This window comes from Octodon degus, unplaced genomic scaffold (assembly GCF_000260255.1).
Source record: "Octodon degus isolate 3935 unplaced genomic scaffold, OctDeg1.0 scaffold00029, whole genome shotgun sequence".
Taxonomy (NCBI): domain Eukaryota; kingdom Metazoa; phylum Chordata; class Mammalia; order Rodentia; family Octodontidae; genus Octodon; species Octodon degus.
Genome location: NW_004524605.1, coordinates 741,453 through 763,789, shown reverse-complemented (window position 1 = coordinate 763,789; position 22,337 = coordinate 741,453). Strand labels below are relative to the sequence as shown.

Here is a 22,337-nt window from a genome sequence, read left to right as displayed (position 1 = left end):
GCGGCCTGCGCGGAGCTGAGCACGAGCACGGTGCTGCGCGCCGCAGCTCCACCGCCCGCCGCTCGCACGTCTGGGCCCGCCCACCGGTGCCCGCCGAGGCGCCCCTCCGCGGTCGTCTGTCAGGGTCCCGGGAGAGCCGAGGGGGCGGGCCCCTTCACTCCCTCAGCCCCGCAGGGCCTGGCCGAGAGGGGCCGCCAGGGAGGACACAATGCGGCAGGGAGGGGAGACCACGGGCGAGCCCGACGGAGGGCCGGAGGCGCACAAACTAGAGGCGCAGGCCGCCAAGCAGGGGCGCAACCGCAGCCCCGCCCCCGCCAGCCCCGCCAGCCCCGCCCCTCCCGTCAGGCGGGCGGCAGCACGCGTGCCCGAGGCGTAGCCCCGCCCCCGCGCATGCACTCGAGCGTCCCTGCGCTCCAGCCGCTAGCTCGAGGCCAGGAGGGGCCCCGGCGCTGGCGCGGCTTCTGAGCGTTAGCTGGGCGTGACATGCCGGAGCCTGGAGGTGCGAGGCTTCCCTTAAGGGCCGGAAATGTTTGGCTCCAGAACGTGAATGCACCTAGAACTTTAAAACCAGGCCTTAGTGTTCTAATGAGTTGGAAAGCGCTGAAGATAGGAATAGATTCCTACATACCTCTGAATCAAGAGGATACAAAAATTCTAAATGAACCAATACCATTCAGTGAAAATAAAGAGTAATTAAAAAACTTAACCAACAAAGAAAAGCCCAGGCCTGATGGATTCACTAGTGAATTCTACAAGAAATTTAGAGGAGACGTAATACAACTACTTCTCAAACTCTTCAGAAGCTGAAAGGGAAACAGTACTCCCAAATTCATTCCTAGAAGTGAACGTTGCCTGGTAGGGCAACTAGAGAAGCGCGCAGATGAGAGAATCACAGGCCAGCCTCCCTAATCAACGTGGACGCAGACGTCCTCAGTAAGACACTGCCAAGCGGAACGCAGCAAGTCGTCAAGCGTTTTATACACCGTGACCAAGCAGGATGCACCGCGGGGATGGTTCAACACACATACATCAATAAATGTAACATACCATATTAACAGAAACGAACAAAAATCATATGATCATCTCAATCGATGGAGAAAAAGCTTTTGATAGTATAGCACCCATTCATGGTAAAAACAGAACTATAAATTAGAGTAGATGGCCTTTATCTCAATCTGATAAAAGTCATCTATGATAAACCAACACTATATTGAATGGACAAAAACTGAGGCTTTCAGTCTAAAATCAGGGACAGGATAAGGCTGTCCATTGTCTCCACCATTATTCAACATAAGTTGATAAGTCCTGGAAACTTACCCAGAGCAATTAGACAAGAGAAAGAAAAGGAATAATAACAACAAAACTCTAATTTTTTAAATAGAGTACAAATTAGAATTAAAACAAAAAATTACAAGTAATACAGATTTTCATGTAGCAAAGTAATATGTATTTCACAGTATTATTGTAATACATAGTATTGTCTTCAACTAGTTATTTATATTACCAGATATATGAATGTAAAATTGGAAGAAGAAAAAAAGAAATGTATAAGCAACTAAGAAGACAAAAAGAGAAACAATTGAAAAAAGGAGATGAAGCAAATTGAAGCATTCACTGCTTCTTTCCATAGATCAGCAGAAATGCACAGTACAGTTGTCCAAACTATCCTGCTTACATATGTAGATAAATCTCTTTCCCCTACTCCCTCTGCTGTTCTTCTCCACTCAGTAACTCTTTCTGTCTACGTTCATTCTTTTACCAGTGTCTAAAAGTTTCCATTTTTCTCTTTCAAGTTCTCACACTAAAGACACAATATGATGTTTGCACATATAGGTCTGATTCATTTCTCGAGTATGTTCTCTAGTTGCATCCATTTACTGACAAAAGACTCAAATTTATCCTGTTTTAAGGCTGAATAATACTCATTCCATTGTACAAAAATCCCACATTTTCCTTATCTGTTTTCAGTCAGTGTGCATCCGGGTTGTTTCCAGGGTTTGGCTATAACGAATTGTGCTGCTGTAAATGTGGGTCACATATATTGCTATGGGAGGAGGTTTTCAGTTCTGGAAAAATACCCAGGAGGGGAATAGCTGGCTTGAATGGGATCTTCAAGCCTAGCTTTTGAAGGAATCTCCATGCTGATTTCCACAGTGGTTGTACCAATCTGCACTCCCACCAACAGTGCAGAAGGGTTCCTTTTTCTCTGCAGCCTTTCTAGCATTTGTTATGGGCTGACTTCTTGATGTTAGCCATTCTTTCTGGGGTGAGATGGAGTCTCAGTGTTGTTTTAATTTGCATTTCTTCTTTCTTTCTTTCTTTCTTTCTTTCTTTCTTTCTTTCTTTCTTTCTTTCTTTTTTTTCAGAACCGGGGATTAAACTCAGGTCCTCATGTTTGCCAGGCAAGCACTTATTCCACTGAGCCATCTCCCCGGCCCCTTAATTTGCATTTCTTGAATGATCAATGATGCTGAACATTTTTTCATATATTTACTTGCCATTTGTATTTCTTCCTCTGAGAAGTGTGTATTCATCTCAGATATCCATTTTTGGACTGGGTCTTTGAATTTGGGGGGTCTGATTTTTTAAAAATTCTTTATATGTTCTAGATAGAAGGCCTTTGTCTAAGGGACAGTCAGCTATAATTTTTCCCAGTTTGTTGGTTTTCTTTTTACTCTGTTATTGATTTGCTTTGAAGTGTAGAAGCTTTTCAAAAGATGAGATCCCAGTTGTTGATTCTTCGAAGTATTCCCCATGTAGTTTGGTTTTTGTTCATGAACTTTCTACCTACCTGTCTTAAGATTTCTACCTACATTTTCCTCCAGATGATTTAGTGTTTATGCTTTAATATTTAAATCTTTGATCCATTTTGTTTGTATGCATGATGATAAGTACGGGTCTAGTTATAGCCCTTAGAATGTGGAAAGCCAGTTCTTCCAGCATCATTTATTAAAGAGGCTTGCTTGCTTGCTTTTTTTTTCTTTCTGTAATTTTTAGGGAAGGGTCTACAGGGTGTTCAGGGTCTCACTACTAGATCCAACTTTGTAGTAATCCACCTGTTTACAGCCTCCCAAGAATTGGGATTACAGGCATGCACCAGCACACCTAGTCTCAGTTGCCGTTTTGGTGTCCCCAGGTGTAGGCCTGGCATGGCAGGCCAGGGGATTAACCCCCTGGCCCCTGCATCTGCTTAACCTGCTGAGCTATTTGGTAAGGCAGGTGGAGCTGGAGATCGAACCTTGGTATCCTGCACCTGACTGTGTTTGCATGAGCAGGTGCTTGAACAACTGAGCTAACTGGCAGGCCCTCGAGGCTATCTTCCTTTCAATGAACATGTTTGGCCCCTTTATCAAAGATAAGGTGGCTGCGTGTGTCTGTATCTTCTAATCTGTTCCACTGATCCTCAGGGCTGTCTCTATGCCAGTACCATGCTGATTTTATCACAGTAGCTTTAGAGTATAATTTCAGGTCAGGGATTGTTATACCTTCTGCCTTTCCTTTGTTTCCCAGGATTGCTTTTTATTCTGGGTCTCTTCTGGTTCCAAATGAATTTGAGGAAAGTTTTCTCTAGCTATGTGAGGTATACTAATGGTATTTTAATTGGGATTGCATTGGATTGAATTGTAGCAATTTTGGGAGTATGGCCATTTTCACAGTGTTGGTTCTTCCTATCCAGGAACATGGAATATTTTTACATTTTCTCAAATCCTCTTCAATCTTTTTTCTCAGAGTACCAAAATTTTCACTGTATAAATCTTTTACATCCTTTGTGAAATTGATTCCTAAGTATTTCATTTTTTTGGATGGTATTATGAGAGGTATGGTTGCCTTAATTTCTCTCTCAGTGTGCTCATTGTTTGTATACAAAAATGCTACTGATTTTTTTGGGTATTCAATTTGTATCCTGCTACATAGTTGAATTTGCTGATTAAATCTAGGAGTTTTTTGATAGTGTTTTTAGGGTCTTCTATGTAGAATATCATGTCATTTGCAAATACTGATAATTTCACTTCTCTTAGGAAAGGAAGAAGATTAAGTGTCATTATATGCAGATGACATGATACTCTACATAGAAGACCCCAAAAACTCTATCAAAAAAATTCTAGATTTCATAAGCAAATTCAGTAGTGTAGCTGGCTGCAAAGTCAATACTCAAAAATCAATAGCATTTCTGTAAAAGAGTAACAAACTCACTGAGAGAGAAATTAGGGAACCAATACCTTTCACAACAGCATCCAAAAAAAGGGAGAAATACATAGGAATCAATCTAACAAAGGATGTAAACAACCTCTGCATTGAAAACTGTAGTACTTTGAAAAAAGTGATTGAAGAGGATATCAGAGAATTGAAAAATATCCCTTGCTCTTGGGTAGCAAGAACCAATATAGTGAAAATGGCTATACTTCCAAAACTATTATACAGATTTAAGGCAATTGCAATTAAAATTCCAAAAACATATCTCACAGAATTAAAGAAAACAAACCTAAAATTCATTTGAAACCAGAGGAGATCTAGAATAGCAAAGACAATTCTGGACAATAAAAGCAAGACAGGAAGTGTCACAATCCCTGACTTAAAATTATACTATAAAGCTACTGTGATAAAAGCAGAGTGGTACTGGCAAAAAACAGACCCAAAGATCAATAGAAGAGATTAGAAGATGCAGAAGCAATACCAGACATACTCAGCCACCTTATCTTTGTCAAAAGTGCCAAACACATTTCCTGGAAGAAAGCTTTTTCAATATGCCAAAGATGAAAATTGGATCCATATACTTCACCATGCCCTAAACTAAATTTGAAATGGATCAAAGATCTAATATTAAAACACAAACATTTAATCTACTGGAAGATAGAATAGGTAAAACTCTTGAAGACATTAGTATAGGCAAAGACTATGAATAAAACCCCAATCATATGAGAACTATCATAAAGAATCAACAGCTGGAATCTCATTAAAAAGCTTTTGCACAGCAAATGAAACCACCAACAGAGTGAAGAGACAACCCACAATGTGAGAAAAATGTTTGCCAGCTGTTCCTCGGACAAAGGATTACTATGAAGAACATATATAAAGAGCTAAAAAAAAAATCAGACCTCCCAAATTTAAAGACCCAATCCAAAATGGGCATCTGAGATGAATACAAACAGGAAATTATTATATGAAAAAATGTTCAGCATCACCGGTCACTTGAAAGATGCAAATTAAAACAACTCTGAGATTCCATCTCACCCTAAAGCAAATAAATATTATAAGCAATCACCCCGTAAGAGATGCTGGAGTGGGTGTTGGTGAAAAGGAGTACTTCTTTGATCTTGATGGGAGTGTAGACTGAGGCAAGCACTGTGGAACTCAGCGTGGAGATTCCCGAAAACGCTAGAATTGGCTGTCTTATTTGACCCAGCTATTTCCTTGCTGGGTATCTTCCCAGAAGAGTGAAAAACATTCTATTACACTGATGGATGTGCACTCGTGTTTATAACAGCATAACTTGTAACAGATAGATCTTGGAAACAACCCACATGCCCATCAACTGAGAAATGGATAAAAAAAAGATGTGGTATTTTTATACAATGGAATAGTACTCAGCCATAAAGAAGAACAAATGGAAACTTTACAAGTAAATGAATGTAACTTCAGACTATACTCATAAATGAACTAATCCAGATGCCCATGTGTAAACATTGTATTATATCCGGGGCCGGAGAGATGGCTCAGTGGTCTAAAGCACCTACTTAGAACAAGCTTAGCAAAGCACAGGGACCGCGGTTCAATCCCCCAGCACCCCATGCCAGCCAGCCCCGCCCCCTGGTGGGCTGAGCTGGCCACACACACAGACACACACACACACATAAATAAAATTTTAAAAAAACATTGTGTTATATCCACAGTATGAGAAGCTGCAAGAGTAAATAAGTTCTAAAATGTACAACAGATATTGTAAAATGGGAAGAAACTGCTGAAAAGGAAAGAGAAACTGGGATGGGAAAAGGAGAAAATAAGGAAAGGAAAAGCAACACACACACACACACACACAAGATAGTTAAGGATAATTAATACTACTAATTTCTCTTAGTTCATTGAAAAGAAAGGTTTGTGCTAATATTGTTTGGACAATTAAATTCCTATATCTTGCACTCTGAGTAACTAACTTAAAGATGACAATATGCAATGTATCGACCATTATCACCTTATTATATTGTTTTGAAATTCTGTTTTATTTTTTTCTTTAAAATAAAAAAAATCAGGCTTTAAATTCAATGCCTATGGGATATAACATTTCTGCTGGTCAGCTAGTACTCATCTGAAAAACTTTGCAAGGTGTGGGTAGGAACCCCTGTATGTAAATGTTGGGGCCTCATAAATTGCAGGGGCCCCTTCATGGAAACAACAACAGGTTATACAGGGGAAAAAACATACAGGATCCTGAGTAGAAGGACTATAAAGTTACCCTTAAGTGCTTGAGGTGAGGGGAAGGAAAGGGTGGCTCCTGGACCTATCCTCTCATACCCATATCCATGCATGCACCAGCATTTTATACTTTTGCATATAACCCAGGCATATGCTTGTGTATTCTTTAAATCATCTCTAGATTCAATGGAGAGCCCATGTATGCAGTTATCACTCTTTTATCTTCTAAGGAATCATGATGGCAGGAAAGTCTGTACATGTTCAGTACAGGCACAACCCTCTTCTCCATCCCTGCGAATATTTTAGACTTGTGGTTGATTGGATCTGTAGATGGGGAGCCTATGGACATTAATGACTTAATTTTTTTTTTTTTTTGAAATAGGGTCTCCCTACGCAGTTAAAGCTGGCCTTAAACTCACTTATGTAGCCCAGGCTGGCCTCAAACTCATAGTGACCCTTCAGTCTCAGCCTCCCTGTTGTTGGGATAACAGGGTTGCGCTCCCCCCCAGCTGAAGGGCTCATTAGAGGGAGACTCACATCCCGAACACACATCATACCAGTTAAAACTGTACATCAGGAATTTATAGGGTCATTGTGAGGAGGAAGGGTGGCATCTTTTGACTAAGCAGGTCTGATTCTTTTGCCTTCTGTACAGGGAATGGGACAGGGTCAGCCTTGCCTGACCAAGTGTACTTGGGAATCCTGGATTGAGATTACTTCCCCAAAGAAAACTGAGGCACTGTTTTCAGAAAAAAAAAAGGCACGGATGCGGTGCTGGGTGAAGCATCTGGCACCTGCTGGTGCCGCCTTAGCCATGCCTTCATATGTTGTCCCGTCTCCTGCCTTTTACCCACTGTATCACTGCCTGTCTCCAGACCGTGTCCTCAGTGTGGGGACTGGCTTCTACCTCAAGAAAGTACAGCCCCTGGACCAGAGAAATGAGGTCCCTCCCTGTGCCAGCACTTGAAGGGGACTCTGCACTTTCCAGCTGGGCCCCCACTCCCAAAGGAAGGGTCCTTAAGACCATGTGGGGCATTTGAATCCCTGGAGTTCCCTGCCCACCCGCCGTGGACCATGTTCTAGGACTACATTGGTTCTTTTCCAGTGGGGGCCTCATTGCTCTGTCCCCCACTTGGCATGCCCTAGCCTGTTCCTGCCCAAGATGTCGATGCCCCTATTTCCTTCTCCTTGCAAGGGCCTTTCATGTTGTGGGGTACCTATAGTCCTAGCATGAGAAATAATTATAGGGGCCCCTATGCATCATCCTGTTAAACCCGGTGTCAAGGAGGCATTTGGCTACCTTTAAAGCCCTTTCAGCCTTCCTGAATTTGCCAAGGAAAAAGTTAGTTCCAGGGCATCTTTAACACTTCCCCGGCACTTGCTGATCTTCACTGCAAGTAATGTGCAACACAGCGTTAGTGGGCTGCAGCATCTGGGGCAGTGTTAACACTCCTCTTTGGGGGAGTGTGATTGTCTTTAGTCTTATGGTGACTTTTCCTCCAGAGGAAGAAGGTTTTTATTTATAATAGTGATATCAAACAACTTTATTTAACAAATGTGGTAAGATACACATAAAATTTAGCATGTAGTCATTTGTAAGTACATAGTTCTGTGTTGTGAAGTATGACAGCATCACCATTACTCATCTACGACCTGCTGGTCTTGCAAAACTGAAGCTTTGTATCCATTAAATAGCTCCTCACTCTCGGCCCCTGACAATCACCCCTCTATGTTGTTTCTATGACATTGATCGCTCTAGGCAGCTCACGTAGCACAATCATGCAGTTATTTGCCCTTATGTGAGAGGTTATTTCACTTAACATGTCTTCCAGGTTTGCCCACGTTGTAGCATGGTCAGGCTTTCCTCCTTAAAATCAAGGCCGAATGATTTATACGCACAGTGCTTCTGCTTCCACTCTTCTGTGGATGGGCACTTGGGCTGCTTCTGCCTTCTGGCCATTGCCTCTGCTGCTGCGAGCATGAGATGCGCAGACGCCTCTCCAAGCCTCTGCCTTCAGTCCTTTTGTGCACATCTCAGAAGTGGAGTTGCCATGTACAATGGCAACTGATGTTGATATACTGTTTTTTCATAAGGCTACATCGTTCTGAGTCCCACCAACTGCGTGTGAGGGTTTCAGTTTCTCTACGTTACTGCCAACATCTACTTGTTTTTTTTTCAGCCAGCCCAATGCACGTGAGGTTGTGTCTCCCTGTGGTGCCGATTGGGTTCCTAGTACTTAGTGATGTTCAGAGGCTTTCCAAGTGCTTCCTGGCTGTTTGTGAAGCTTCTTTGGATGAAGCTACTTCTACAACATTTACTTAAGTTTTCTTTAAAGAGTAAGTTGATAAAAAGCATTGGGTAAATAAAAGCACAGGGGCTGGGCCTGGCCTGCCTCCTGGAGGACCTGCTGAGGTCTGGCTGGGAGAGCGGTTGAGCCCCACTGGTCCAAGCAGGGCCTTGCTTTATTTTAGTATTGGCTTAGTCTTTTTTGTCACCATTCCCCAAAACCTAGGCAACCATTCTGACGCATTTCATGAGTCTTCTTTGGTTTGTGGTCCTGTAAGATGTATGTTGTTGTACAGCATGCATGTACTTTCTCGTCATTAACAGTGTTGAGTTATAATTGTCATTTTAATTTTCATTCACCTCACCTAATTGTGTGTTTTCTCAAAAAACTTTTCCTTACGTTTGTTAATTTTTATATTGAATCACATCCTTAATGAAGTGTAGAGGTCACATGTAATATTCAATAAAATCCTTATTGCCAAGAAAGTAAAGTTTGAACTATTTCGTGATGTCATGGTCTGTTTTCTATTTCTGCAACAAAATAGCTGAGGCTGGGTGCTTTGTCAAGAAACAAGCTCCCTTGGGGCTGGTGAGATGGCTCAGTGGTCTAAAGCACCTACTTAGAACAAGCTTAGCAAAGCACAGGGACCGCGGTTCAATCCCCCAGCACCCCATGCCAGCCAGCCCCGCCCCCTGGTGGGCTGAGCTGGCCACACACACACACACACACACACACACACACACACACATAAATAAATAAATAAATTTTTTTTTTTTAGAAAAAAGAAACAAGCTCCCAGTTCTGGAGCCCAAGATCATTGTGTTGGTGTTCCAGTGAGGGTCCCTTGGTGGTGTCACAATGTGACAGAAGTGGAAAGGGAACCAGCCATGCATGTGAGCAAGGAAGAAGAGCCAGGGGGAGTAGCAGAGCTTGCTGTTTGTTAATTAACCCTTTTCTCAGGGTCGCGCTCACTCTTGAGGCCAGCTCTGCTGAGAGAACAGCACTGCCCCGTCCTGGAGGGCCCCAGTGACCTCATCTTCTTCCTCTAGGCCACACCTCTTAGGGTCCCACCACCTCAGCTCTGGCACACTGGGGACACAGTTGTGGATTCCCTCTGGGGGCCATGGTCAAGCCACACCTGGCAGGTGGTGGGTGAGTATCCCTGGAGGCCATGTGGCAAAGGCTTGGTCTGCAGTCTGTGATGCTGTTGGGAGGGAACAGAACTCTAAGAGAGATCAGGCACTGGGGTATCCCCATGAAGGCTGTCAGGACATCAGCTTCTCCTCCTTCATTCTCTCATTTGCACTGCAGCCGTGAGCTGGGCAGTTCTGCCACACACTGCCTCTATGATGTCCTGTCTTACCAAGGGGTCCAAAACAAGGTAGAACTAGTCATGGACCTAACCCTTGAGACAGCCAAAGCAAACCTCTTCTCTTCATGAACTGATTATGTCAGGTATCTGTTATGCTAACAGAAAGCTGACTAGCACAATATCCAAACCACAGTAATGATCCTTTTGGCTGTGCTCTTAGATTACCCAAATAATAAATGGTTATTCTCTAAAATAATCTCATATGCCATTCATATTGCATCCTTATGCAAACGTTCCCCAACATTTAAAAATGCCCCCCATTGTTTTCTTGGGCTGGAATTCAATAGTTTCTGCAGTGGGTTTGCTTACATCTTTTTCTAGAAGTTCAGACTTTCAGGGTCCAGATCTAGCTTCAACAGCTTATCGGAAGTAGATATCTACCTTGAAATTTTAAACTTGCATCCTGCATTAGAATTGTGCCACTCAAAATTTACCAAGAAATGTATTGATTCTAAAAGTATCTTGTCAATAACATAAATGTATTATATTCCACTTTTTCTGTGCAGACACTGAGATTATACCACACTCACTGTAAACTTCCTCATTTTTTGTATGCAAGGAACCTTAAAAAATGGAAGTGGCCCAGGTTCTACTGACCTCTGAGTGGCCCTGCAAGAAGGAATCTGTCCTCCTTCCCTTTCCTGGCGGGGTTCCACTAAGGAAGCAGTAGTGGGGTGTGGGGAGCAGGCCTGCCAAGATGGCTTCCCTCCCAAGCCCAGGGGTTATGGCCACACTGGAGGCTGTGGGCTTGGGGCAGATGGGTGATGCTGTGAAAACTACAAACAGAAGAGCAGCGACAGGCAAAATGATTCAGTTTTGAACTTCATCATGTTCCAGAGACTAGAGTTTTTATTTAATTCAGCTTTTCAACAGCTGAGGATTGAACTCATGGGAGCTGTCCCACTGAGCCACATCCCCAACATTTTTCATTTTGAGACATATTGTCCCTAAATTGCCTGGACTGTCCTTGAAGTTACAATCCTGCCTCAGCCTTACAAGTAACTGGCATTCCAGGTATGCACCAGCACGCCTGGGGAGACAAAAATTTAATTCCCCTGAGGACCTTCTCACATAGGGATTAGTAGATCCATTTTTCAAATAAGGAAACGGAAACTCAGAGAAGTGACGTCTTTGCCCAGCTGAGGAGAGTGAATGATGGCTCTGAGACACGCACCCAGTCTTTGCTGGCTATAGGACACTCATTCACTCACTTCACTACCCAGGCTGGCCCCAGGCTCGGGATTCAGATAACTCCTGGATTTCCTTGTGTCTTGCCAGCTCTTTTGTACTGTGCTCTGTCTAGGAATTCAAGTGAGTCCTGAGCTTGATCCCTCCCTCGGGATGCTGAGCAGGCAGGAGCTGCCAGGGTGGCCTCCTTTTAGCAGAATTAAAGGCATCGCTTTGTCCTTTGCCAGGATTTGTTTGATCAGAGTGACTGAAGAACAGAGAGCGAGAGGCCTGGCTGGACCGGCCTCAGCCAGGCAGCCCCCATGTCTTACCACCAGCATACAGGCTAGCGCTGGAGTGGTCATCCTTGGCTCTTTTTTTTTTTTTTTTAATTTTTATTTGTGTGTGTGTGTGTGTGTGTGTGTGTGTGTGGCCAGCTCAGCCCACCAGGGGGCGGGGCTGGCTGGCATGTGGTGCTGGGGGATTAAACCGCGGTCCCTGTGCTTTGCTAAGCTTGTTCTAAGTAGGTGCTTTAGACCACTGAGCCATCTCACCGGCCCTCATCCTTGGCTCTTGAGGCCCTCTCCACCAGGGGACCTGGATTTGCACACAACAGGAGACATGCACTTAGTCCAACACAGACAGAAACAGATTCATGGGGAAAGCTGCAGAGCTGCCCGTCTGTTGAAGCGAAGGTGGAGGGACTGGTCTCAGAAAGAACAACAGCAAGGTAGCTCTGGAGGCCCGGTAGCTTCATTAGGGCTTTCCTGTCCAGCTAGGTCTGCAAGATCTTCTTCCAGGAGGAGAGCATCTGACTGACCTGACTTAAGTCAGGTGTCCACACTGGGCCACCTTGACTGTCTTCCCTGCCAGAACATATCTGATGCCAGAAGAATAGCCCGCCAAGACCAATGCTATGTGGCATGGGGCAAACAAAGGCATCCTCTGTCTGACACAGGGAAAGCCCCCAAAGGTCCCGTGGTCCCACTTCCCTCCCAGTGAACGCTGCTGCTTGCTTCCCGAAGTGGAATCTGGGTCTCTGTCTTCAGACCTGATGCCTCTGTGGTCTGGGTGTTTTTCATCTCCAAACGCATCTTGGAACTTAATTTCCAAAGTCATTTGTTAACAATATTTGGAGGTGGAGCCTTTGGGAAGTGTCTTAGTTACTTTTTTACTTGTTGGGGGGACAAATACCCAACACCCCAAATTAAGGAAGAAAAGATTTATTTAGCTCACAGTTTGTGGAGGTTTCAATTCATAGTCTGCTGACTTCAGGGCAAATGACAGCTCAAGGTGGCAGAAAACAATCAACAGCAGAGGAGGAGCAGCAGCTGAGGCGACCATCCAGCACGCCACGGCGAAGATCAGAGCTCCTCCAAAGGGGTGCAGCTGTAAAGATCAAGCTCCTTGAAAGACTAAGACCTCTATGAAAGTGGGGCGGGGCAGCCAGGAAACCTGCCCCAACTCCTTTGTATACACTTTTTGTGCTGAGTCGCTCTGGGGCGGCCCATGGCCCTAGGGTGGAACCAGTTGCACCCTAGTGCCGGCCCAGTCACATTCTAGGGTGGAACCCATTGCACAGGCCCAGTAGCGCCCCAGGGTGGAACCAATCGCACCCCAGGTTGGGCTCTGCCTGCCGGCAGGGTTGGGCCCCCATGCCTGGAACTGCCAGAGCCCATTAAGCCAAGTTGACTCAAGAATCAACTACCACAGGAGGTGATCAAGACTAGATAAAGTCACAAAACTGAGGCCCTGGTTGCTTCAGTAGCTTTATCAAAAGGATAGAGACCCAATCTAGTGTGCTTGTCCTCTCTTGTCCTGTGGTATCCTGTGCTGCCTGGGGACTCTGCACAGAGTCCTCATCGGCGAGGCAGGCCCTCAAGATGCTGAGCAAACACCAATACCACAATCTTAGACTTTCCACCTCCAGATCCATAGGCCAAAATGAACCTTTAGTTTTCATGATTTTTCCAGTCTGTGATACTCAGTTATAGCAACAGAAAAAGACAAGATTTTATCCAGGTAGGGGACCTGACTACTTCCAGGTCATCTGTGGCAACTGAGAGTCTGGTATTAGCGGAGCAGTAGCTTTTTATAACCAGCAGCCTGAAGACAGAGGAGACCAGAGCAAAGTGAGATTCTGCCCTAAGCTAACACTGGTAACCACGCTGCTTTTAAGCCAACAACATCCATTGCACGCACACACACACACACACACACACACACACACACACACACACCTCAAATAAAGTGCGTATAAAGACGCTGATTGCAGCATTTACTGCAGGGGCAAACAATTGGGAATAAACTCATTTATTTGTTAGGCAAATTATGGTGCAACAAATTTGAGGATGATTATACAGCTATTAATATATCATGGAAGCTGTAGCAATGAGAATGCTTCTGACATTCTGTTGAATGCAAAAGCAGAATGCAAAATAAATCTCTGTCTATCACATGCAGAACAACTCCACATCTGTGAACAAGTACTGGAAGAGAATTAGCAAAATGGAAATAGTTGGGTTTATTCAGGAGGATATAGGTGACTATTTTTAGTTTCCCTAACTTTTTCTGTTTTCAAAATGTGTTCTTTTTGCAATGACTAAAAACCCTGTCTTCTGATGACTCATCAAGGGACACTACGGAATCTGTTAGAAGTAGCCATATTTGGGTAGGAGGGACTGAAGGCTGGGAGACTTTGGTGTTTCTGGAGGCACTAAAGCTGGCAGAGTAGGAAGTGCTTCTTGGTCAAATTCTCCTTGGTAGAAGTGGGATAGTCTGCTAACCTACGAATGGTGTGGCCTAAACAACAGGTTTTATTTCTCACAGCTCTGGAGTCTAAAAGTCCATGACACAAGTGCTGGCTGGTTTGGGTCCTAGTGAGGGCTTTCTCTGGGATTGCAGTTAGCTGCCTTCCTGAATTGTCCTCATGTGGCAGAACACAGTGTCACTTTTTCTCTTCTTATTAAGCCATCTTTATAACCTCACCTAATCCTAATTACTTCCCAAATACCCTCCAGGGTTTAGGAATCTGGCATGCTAATTTGGGACTGGGGAAGGACACAGTTTTGTCCTAGCACAGGCTGGAAACTTCTCTAGTGATCTCCATCTGTTGGACGATGCTATCTCCACTTATAGGAAAAACAAGCTGCTATGGCTTGCGTCTGGCGCCCTCCCAAAGCCTCACGCAGTCACTGGGCAGGCGTCTAGAGTGTGTGATTAATTCATGATCCAACGCAGGGATTATGGGGGGTGAGTGCTACACCCACCCTGAGGGGATAATCTGCCTACAAATTAAGGAAGGGAAGGAGGCCAGCTAGCTGCCTCAGCCACTGCCCCTCCCTTTGCTCTTTGCTGATTTCTGCTGCTGTGTAACGGCTGCCCTCTGCCGTGTGTCACTCTGCCTTCAAGCCAGCTGAGTGTGGACTGAAACCTCCACTAACTGTGAGCTAAATAAACCTTTCCTTCCTAATTTTGAGTGTAGGGTATTTTGTCTCAGCAATGCGAGAAAAGTAACTGAGACACAAGAATAAATTTTGTGTGATTGGGGCCGGGGAGATGGCTCAGTGGAATAAGCACTTCCCTGGCAAGCGCAAGGGTCTGAGTTCAATCCCTGGTTCCGCAAAAAAAAAAAAAAAAAAAAAAAAGTGTGATTGCATCCACTTTTGTAGTGTTTCTCAATTTATCTTTATTTATTTATTTATTTATTTATTTTTGGCAGAACTGGGGATTGAACTCAGGCCCTTGCACTTGCCAGGGAAGCACTTATTCCACTTAGCCATCTTCCAGCCCCTATTTTTATTTTTATTGAGACAGAGTCTTGCTAAATTGCTGACTTGCCAAGTTCAGGCTGCATTTCAACTTGTGATCCTCCTGCCTCTGCCTCCTAGGGTGCTGGGATTACAGGTGTGAGCCACCACGGCCAGCTGTGCATGTACGCTTGTAAAGATAAATCAGTTACTGTAGACGTGGGGTACGAATGCTGGAAACGTTCCTATGAAAAGATGCTGGAAATGTTCAAAGCTTGTGCCAGGTCTGGCGGTAGAACTTAGCAGCAGAGTGTGGGAGGCACAAGAACTCCAGGCCTCCAATCCTATTGCACGTGGGTTTCCAGGTTCCTCCTCCCCTACTTCTGCTGAGCTGAGCTCCTAATTCTTCTTACCCCGCCTATTTCCCATAAGTCTCCTGCCATGCCCCGGAGGCGGGACTTCCTGTCTAGCCCGGTTGCCTAGTTACTCCCGCCTTTTACCCGCCGAGGTCATTTCCCTGCGCCTCCACTATATATACCCAGCACCTCCCCTGAATAAAGGAGACTTGATCAGAATCCTGTCTTGTCTCCATTTCTCGCGTCTCCTGTCCTTTGTCCCCTCTTCAGTTCCCCGCTCCTCCCCCAGGTGAGCTTCGTTGACTGACCTGCGGATTCAGGACAGCGGAGTGCTTACTTAGCGTATACAAGGCCTGGATTGGGCCCCAGAACTGAGAAGCAAAATTGTGTCAGCTTGGAATTTAATGTCATTGTTAAAGGCTGATGATCATTTTTGCCTGAAAAGAAGTTTAAAAAGTAGAGAATGGCAAAGTATGGCAGTACAAGCTCTCTGGGAGGCTGAGTCAGAGGGACTGCAAGTTGGAGACCAACATGAGCAACTTAGAAATTTAGCAAGAACTTGTCTGAAAATTAAAATAATCAGGTCTGGCCAGATAGCTCAGCAGAATAAAGCACATGCTTAGACAGATGCAAGAACCGGGGTTCAATCCCCAGCATGCCGTGCCAGCCCCAGCCCCAGGGAATGCTGAGATTGCAATTGAGGCTGGGCATGGTGGTGTGTTCCTGTAATCCCAGCACTTGGGAGGTTGAAAACAGGAGGATCACTATGAGTCCAATCTGTGTAGTGAGACCCTGTAGACCCTGTACTAAATACATTTAACAAATTAAAATAAAATACGTAGGGCTGGGGGTATAACAAAGACTCTGGGTGTACTCCCCAGTACTATACCCACACCTATGCATGCAACCCACACACAAAGATGTGGAGAACGCGTTCTCCCAGTCAATTATGTACCCTATGATGGTTAAAACTCTCCGAAGGAAGTCTGATGGGTGAGGTGTTTATATTGGCTCAGACATATGAAAAATGTTGTCCTCCAAGAGATCCCTTCTGTGAAAGATGAAAGCCCACACAGAATTTCAAGAGATCGTATGCAGTCCAGGCAATAAGGTGGTCAACCCCTGTTCCCATGCCTCATTCTACTTATAGCTTATGGAAACTAAAACTTTAGAATTTATGTATGAACATGCACATGCTAGTCAACTTATTCATTTTCACGTAGCAACAGTTCTCTGCATGTGGAAAGCATTGGCAAAGAGTCAAAGGATCCCCCTTGCATGGTTCATTCCGGCCCTTGCAAGGTTCTGCCCAGGGCCCGGGTGGGGGTGTTGAGAGATGTGCTGTTGGCACATCTTGTCCTTGTTCCTGTCCACACAGGATCATGAGGATGAGAATTAATACTTGGGGGGAGCAGGAGATAGCTCAGTAGAATAAGTGCTTGCCTGGCAAATGCAAGGGCTTGTGTTCAATCCGCAGTTCTGCAAGAGAGAGTGAGCGAGAGAGAGAGAGAGAAAGAGAGAGAGAGAGAGAGAGAGAGAGAGAGAGAGAGAGAGAATACTTGGGTATTGGAGAAGCAAGGGCCAAGGACCCCAGGCCTGGGCAGACTTTCCTTGACATTGAGTCAGCCTTCTACATCTTTCCTATACTTCTTTGTTTAAACCATCTTGTGAGAATTTTCTTGTTTGCATCTGAATTCAGCCCTACCAGACTTAAGTAGATGAAAAGGGAGTTGCATGAAGCCTGGCTTCTGGCATCTTCTTGTCCTGATTATCCCTTCCATAGTACTTATTTTAAAAGATGTTAGAGAAAGGATCTGGGCTCGGATGAGCTACACCTAGAGTGCCTTACTAAAAAGCAGGCAGTAACTAAAGAGATTTCCATAGTTGCAACAAAATCTTTCCTGTAGAAGTTTCCATAAACCTCAGTGTGGGGCATCAGTAGGGAGGAACTCAGAAGCCAGACAGCTGAGTTAGATTAAATGCTGGGAGACAAGAAAAAAATCAGTATGGTGCTTGGTGAGCTCAAAGATGATACAACAAAATAGGTAATGGACATAATAAGCAAAATGAATAGTAAGCTTACAGAAGACACTAACAGAAAACTAGCAGAGCTAAATGAACTCTTTTTTTGAATGAAAACAAAAACTTGATGAGCAGTTTAGCAAAGAGGTAGAATAGGTAAAAAGGAACCAAATAGAAATCTGGGTGGTTAAGAAATTTCTTAGCAGCAGAAGTGACTAATGTGAGAACACATTGTCAGAACTAGAAGGTAGGGATGATGCCAGTGACCATATAGTTAGAGGTTTCTTAAAAGCAACAAAAGAACATAAAATGTAGATCCAAAAACTGCTATGTGATACAGAGAAGACTAATCTATGAATAATTGTAAGTGGTGAAAAATAAAAGACAGCACAAATAGTATAAAAATCTGTTTATAGAAATAATAGCAGAAAACCTTCCAAATAGGGGGAAATTTTTAATATGCAGTATGTGAGGCATATAAAATGCCAAATAGCAATCATCAGAAAAGAACTTTTGAACACACATCACAGTGAAAATGTCAGAAGTCCAACAAAGGGACAAAATCTTAAAAACTGCTAAAGAAAAGTAAGAAATCACTTACAAGGCTAAACTCACTAGAATTACAGCACACTTGTCCACAAATCTTAAAGGCCAGAAGAGTTTAAAGTGAAGTGTTTCAAGCCCTAAAAGAAAACAATTTCTAACCCAGAATAACATATCTTGTAAAATTGTATTTCAAAATTGTTGGAGAAATAGGGTATTTCCATGGCAAACAGAACTTAAGAAATGAATGAGCACCAAACTTGAATTTTAAAAAATTTTTCAAGGATAACCTAGGAAGAGAGTGTGAAGCCAACAATGAGAAAAAGTTCAAATGAAACAAATAGATAGAGTGAGTACACCAGATAGAGTGAGTAGTTAAGCAGAAGGTGGAAAAATGAATCAGCAGCAGGAAAATAATTCAGACAGGAATAAGTCAGTAACTTTCAGTGAAAGCTCTCAATGTGAATGACTTCAATTCCCCAATCACAAGATACTGTTTGGCAGAATGGATCAAGAAAAAACCCTGAGTTGGCGAGACAGCTCAGCAGACTAAGTGCCGGCTTATGCAAGTGCTGGGAGCAGGGTCTGAACCCTGCTACCGCTTTCTGCGCTGGCCCTACCCCTGGGAGCACTGAGGTGGTACCGAGTCTGCACATGGTGGTGCACACCTGGAATCCCAGTGCTGGGGAGGCTGAAAACAGGAGGATCACTATGAGTCCGAGCTGTGTAGAGAGACTGTATCAAATACACAAAAAGAAGAAAAAGGAAAAGGAAAAACAACCCCAAATATATACTGTGTACAAAAAATATACTTAGTCAAAAAAATTCATAGACTGGGCTGGAGAGATGGCTCAGTGGTCTAAGGCATCTACTTGGAACAAGCTTGGCAAAGCACAGGGACCGCGGTTCAATCCCCCAGCACCACATGCCAGCCAGCCACGCCCCCTGGTGGGCTGAGCTGGCCACACATACACACACACAATAAATGTTAAAATAAAAAAAATTAAAAAAAAAATTCATAGACTAAAAATAAAAGGATAGAAAACAATATTTCAATGAAAACAAATAGGAATATCACTAAGGCACAAAAAGATCAGATAAACAACAACACAATTATAGTGGGAATCTCAGTATCCCATGATCCAAGTAGACTGATTAGACAAAAAATCAGCAAAGAGCTAGAGTTGAAACAAACCTTTGAACAAATACAGTTAATGAATATCTACAGTGTTTCACCCAAGAACAGAATACACATACTTTTTGGCAGCACTTTGAACTTTCTCTAAAATAGACCACATACCAGGCAACAAAGCATGCTAAGTAAATGCAAAAGAATTGAAATTATGCCTCTCATATTATAAGATGACAATACAATAAAACTAGACATCATTGACAAAAGAAACTACAGAAATCATGCAAATACTTGGAGATTAAGCAATATACTTCTTAATAATTAATGGTCACAGAAGAAACCAAGGAAGAAATTAGTTCCTAGAATCAAATGATAATGGCAGAAGGACAGCCCTATAAAAGAAGTTCTAAGAAGAAGGCTTATAGCTACAAATATCCATGTCAGGAAAACAGAGTGAGCCAAAATAAATAACTTAATGATGCATCTCAAGTTCTTAGAAAAAACAAGAACAACCCAAATCCAAAGCTAGTACAAGGAAGGTAACAAAGGTCAGAGCAGACTGAATGAAATTGATACTAAAATATACTATAAAAGATCAATAAATTGATCTGGGAGTAGACAAATAATTACCCATTCTTACCAAACAATGGAGAGTAATGACCCAATGCAAGAAGTGAAAAAGGTGGAATCAGAACTGACATTGCCAAAATCCAGAAGATTATTGGTAATTCTTTTGAAAATCTATATTCTAATAAAATGGAGAATATAAAATTCACATATCAATTACCAAAATTTTATGAAGAAGTTATAAAAACATTGAATAATCCAATAACAGGCAATGAAATTGAAGTAATAAGAAAAGCTACCAACTAAGGAAAGCTCAGGGTCCAGTGGATTCCCCCCCCTTGTATTCTACAAGAATTTCAGGCAAGATTTAATGCCAGTACTCCTTACACACTTTAATGAAATTGAAAGGGAAGGAGTACTCTCAAAGGTATTTCTTAAAGCTAGCACTACATTTCAAAACCAGACAAGGACCCAACTGAAAAAGAAAACTACAGGCCAATCTCTTTAATGAAGATAGATGCAAAAATTCTCAATATGATGCTGGCAAAGAGAATACAACAAATCATGAGAAAGATCACATATCATGACCAAATAGGCTTCATCCCAGGCATGCAAGATGGCTCAACATATGCAAATCAATAAATGTAATACATCATGTAAACAGAAGCAAGAATAAAAGTTACATGGTCATTTCAATAGATGCAGATAAAGTCTTTGACAAACTCCATTATCTGTTCATGACAGAAACATAGGTGTACAAAGACCTTATCCACATCTGTTAAAAGCCACTTATGGTAATATACTCCCAATATCATACTAGATGGAGGAAGTCACCATCTTTAACAAATGGTGCTGAGAAAACTGTCTAAGTTCAAGCAAATTGGGTCTGGCAAAGGTCCTCTTTTGTAATTCATAGACATCTATCTGTTGGTGTCTTCACATGGTAGAATTCTCTGCAATCTCCTTGATAGGTATGCTGTCCCAGTCCTATAATGAAATACCCAAGGTGAAGTTCTTTGTACAGAGTAGAGGTTTATTTAGCTCACAGTTTTGGAAGATGAAAGCCCAAGATTTGGCAGTTCCACCTATTTGACCCATAGTGAGAGCCTTCTGTGTGCCCAGCATGACAGAGTGCATCATGCTGGGAGTTAAAGCAGAAGGAACAAGGAAGCAAGCCAAGAAAGAGAACAGGAAAGGGCCTGGCTTACTTTTTAAGGAAAAAATAACCTACTCCCTCAAGATAGCATTTATCTGAAGGGATGGAAAAGGAATTGAGGGGTATTAAGATACATCATATAAAGATGAAAAATCCCTACAATTAATATGATCATTATGTATATCTAAATTATAGAAATGCACTTAATAAAAAATCCATACCTTGACATTGTAACTCAGAATAAATTTTTTCTATAAGAAAAAAAAAGATAGCATTTATCCATTCATGTGGGTACAGCCTCCAAGATTTAACCACTTTCCTCTAGGGCCTAAAGTTTCTGTCACCTCACTGCCACACTGGGGACCAAGATTCCAGTACATGAATTTGTGAAGGTCAAATCTTATGCAGGCCACAGCAGACACCTATCTCTACCAGGGAGACTCCACGCTCAGGGTCGTGACTTCCCATCTATCACAATGTGAATTTATTTTTAACATTTGAATTTTGGAGGGATGCAAACACTGCGTGTATAACAGAATGCTTATATCTGTAAACACAACCTTTAGGGATAATAGTAAAATAAAAGCCTTCATTAGAGAACAATGAAGAGATTTGTTGGCAGCGCTTACGATTTGGATGTGGACTGTGCCCCAAAGGCTCATGTGCTGCAGCTTGGTACCTGGTGCAGTGGTGTTCAGAGGTGGGGCCTTTGGAGGTTGTTGCTCATGAGGTCTCTAACTGAGGTCTCTAACTGCATCGGCGCACTGACCCATTATCTGTTCATAATTTGATGGTATTGTTTGGACCTAATAGAAACCTTTGGAAGTGTGGCCTAATTGGTGAGTGCAGGTCATGGAGGTTGGGGTGGGGGATGCTCTGGAGGAGGATAACCTGGCCCTATGAAACAGGAGATTAGAGCATCACAAAGCTGGCTGGGAAAGTAGGTGTGACCTGTTAATTACAAAATCCCAGGACACATGTGCAAAACCATTTCCAAGGTCCCGTGCGTGGACTTCTCGTGAGAACTCAAACAAGCCTGTGACAAGATGACCTAGGTCTGATGTCCCCCTGTGGAGTGTGCAACTCAAGATGACAGTCCATGGTGAGTTCTGGCCATTACACTGTCTCTTGCAAGATGGCCTGTCTTCACGTCGTGGGGTGTACTTTTTCTCCTACTTTTCCTTGGCCCAAGCTCACTTTGCAGTGGCTGTTTATTTTCCTACTTTTAATAAAATTGCTATCATCTGTGCTTGTCTTGAGCAATTATTTACTCGGGACAGAAAGAACCTAGAAATCACCTTCAGAAGGAGACTCCAGCACTCCAAAATCTAGTAACATAGTCGGCATGCCAGGCAGGAGAACAGGTAAGGTTCTTTGTGCACATGTTTTCCCTTTCTCTAAAATGACAAAGTTTTTCTTTTTTCCTGTCTCTCCCTCCTATGCTAGGAAAGCCAGAGACTTTTCTCATGGAGCCAGGAACAGCTTCCTGGTTTGTCCCACTATGTAGGAGGAGGAGCGGGTGTGCATGGTCTCTGCCTGTCTCTGTCTCTGTCTCTGTCTCTGTCTCTGTCTCT

General features: G+C 43.2%; 1 protein-coding gene across 1 annotated transcript in view; it reads right to left on the bottom strand.

Moving 5' to 3' along the window:
- Rnf130 (ring finger protein 130) overlaps positions 1 to 22,337 on the bottom strand; it is a 173,713-nt gene that overhangs the window by 117,673 nt on the left and 33,703 nt on the right.